At 57.7% G+C, this 2,500-nt stretch overlaps 1 non-coding gene across 1 annotated transcript in view; it reads left to right on the forward strand.

Moving 5' to 3' along the window:
- Nucleotides 1-1,266: 1,266 nt before the first annotated feature.
- LOC124735449 overlaps nucleotides 1,267-2,500 on the forward strand; it is a 1,909-nt gene continuing 675 nt past the window's right edge. Inside the window, exon 1 of the ribosomal RNA XR_007009436.1 lies at nucleotides 1,267-2,500. This exon is cut by the window's right edge and continues 675 nt beyond it. This is a non-coding gene — a ribosomal RNA (small subunit ribosomal RNA).

A 2,500-nucleotide genomic window follows, 5' to 3' on the forward strand; every position in this document is an offset into this window, starting at 1 on the left:
TGGGAGGAACGGACGCCGTGGATGGCGATCAGCATGAGCTGTCTGTTGATGTATTCGGACCTAGTCGTCTCTCCTCACACACCGTGATGGCATGGTGCACCGCGTTCCATATCTGCGACATGCTACAGAGGCCGGTTGACAGTCGTTCGAGCAATGGACATCGCATACGTACGGGGGCCACCTTCCACGTATTGTCTAGGCGTGCACATTTTGTTGCGTGTATGTGGGCAGACGTAGTGTGGCGTGACACCTGACACAGGCATGCAATAATCGTTGAAGTTGCAAATGGCGATGGACGCCTGCGTTTTCTGGTGAAGTTACGCAAATGAACAAATGGTAACCTGTTGTGGTGCGGTTGTTCTCGCTAGGGGTGAATCGGTGATGGCGACGATAGGTTGAGGTACTAACCGGTTGTTCCAGCGATACCCACCATGCCGACGAAACTGAACGGCATCTGGGTGTGAAGCGATACGCGGCGGTGGCTGGGTGGGACCGTCCCCGGCCGGTGAGGGGGCGCCTCCCGGCGTGCTGGCCGCGCGGTGCGTGGGCGCACGCGCTACAGCCGGCTGGTGGGGGCGGCCAGTGGCAGGCGCGCCGGCCGACGGACGCGGCAGGCGTCGCAGCTGCGCGCCGGCGCACCCTGCGCGCGGCGCCGTGCGGCCAAAGTAGGTCCTCGCGGGCCCGGTGCGAAGCGCGGTGGACATCTTCAGTGTGCTGGTCCGATTGAGGACTGTGTGCGTTGAGGATGCGCCGCCGCCCGGCGCTCGGCGCCGCGACGCCGTCTGCTGCTCGGTCGCCCCAGCGGTTCTCGCTGGTGGTTTGTATCGCAGCTGTGCGGATGTGTTGGCGCGTGCGCTGTGCTGGGAGAGTTCGCTTCGGCACCCAAGTGGGGCTTTTGTCCTTCTGTGGCGCTGGCGTTGGAGCTGCCGGTCACCGTAGGTGGCGCGTGTTGTCTCCCGCCGGCAATGCCACGACAGCACGCTCCCGGGCCTCTGTCGGCAGCGGCAAGCTCAGTTGGGAGCACGGGTGGTCGCACCGAAAGCGTCTACTCGCCTAACTCCGGGCGATTGCGCCTCTCTCGAACCCGACCAAGTACTTGGGACGGCGCTGCGCGCCGCCGGGACCTGAGAGGGTTTCGAGGTGTATTGTGCAGGGGAGCTCAGCCTCCTCCTGTTTGCAGAATGATTGAGCGGACGCTTGCGTGTTCGCGCGGGCCCCCGGGACACACTCCCGGGCGGCCGGCTGCTCAGCTCTAGTTGACGCAGCTCCCTGGTTGATCCTGCCAGTAGTCATATGCTTGTCTCAAAGATTAAGCCATGCATGTCTCAGTACAAGCCGCATTAAGGTGAAACCGCGAATGGCTCATTAAATCAGTTATGGTTCCTTAGATCGTACCCACGTTACTTGGATAACTGTGGTAATTCTAGAGCTAATACATGCAAACAGAGTCCCGACCAGAGATGGAAGGGACGCTTTTATTAGATCAAAACCAATCGGTCGGCTCGTCCGGTCCGTTTGCCTTGGTGACTCTGAATAACTTTGGGCTGATCGCACGGTCCTCGTACCGGCGACGCATCTTTCAAATGTCTGCCTTATCAACTGTCGATGGTAGGTTCTGCGCCTACCATGGTTGTAACGGGTAACGGGGAATCAGGGTTCGATTCCGGAGAGGGAGCCTGAGAAACGGCTACCACATCCAAGGAAGGCAGCAGGCGCGCAAATTACCCACTCCCGGCACGGGGAGGTAGTGACGAAAAATAACGATACGGGACTCATCCGAGGCCCCGTAATCGGAATGAGTACACTTTAAATCCTTTAACGAGTATCTATTGGAGGGCAAGTCTGGTGCCAGCAGCCGCGGTAATTCCAGCTCCAATAGCGTATATTAAAGTTGTTGCGGTTAAAAAGCTCGTAGTTGGATTTGTGTCCCACGCTGTTGGTTCACCGCCCGTCGGTGTTTAACTGGCATGTATCGTGGGACGTCCTGCCGGTGGGGCGAGCTGAAGGCGTGCGACCGCCTCGTGCGTGCTCGTGCGTCCCGAGGCGGACCCCGTTGAAATCCTACCAGGGTGCTCTTTATTGAGTGTCTCGGTGGGCCGGCACGTTTACTTTGAACAAATTAGAGTGCTTAAAGCAGGCAAGCCCGCCTGAATACTGTGTGCATGGAATAATGGAATAGGACCTCGGTTCTATTTTGTTGGTTTTCGGAACCCGAGGTAATGATTAATAGGGACAGGCGGGGGCATTCGTATTGCGACGTTAGAGGTGAAATTCTTGGATCGTCGCAAGACGAACAGAAGCGAAAGCATTTGCCAAGTATGTTTTCATTAATCAAGAACGAAAGTTAGAGGTTCGAAGGCGATCAGATACCGCCCTAGTTCTAACCATAAACGATGCCAGCCAGCGATCCGCCGCAGTTCCTCCGATGACTCGGCGGGCAGCCTCCGGGAAACCAAAGCTTTTGGGTTCCGGGGGAAGTATGGTTGCAAAGCTGAAACTT

Source organism: Schistocerca piceifrons, unplaced genomic scaffold, assembly GCF_021461385.2.
Source record: "Schistocerca piceifrons isolate TAMUIC-IGC-003096 unplaced genomic scaffold, iqSchPice1.1 HiC_scaffold_167, whole genome shotgun sequence".
NCBI lineage: Eukaryota > Metazoa > Arthropoda > Insecta > Orthoptera > Acrididae > Schistocerca > Schistocerca piceifrons.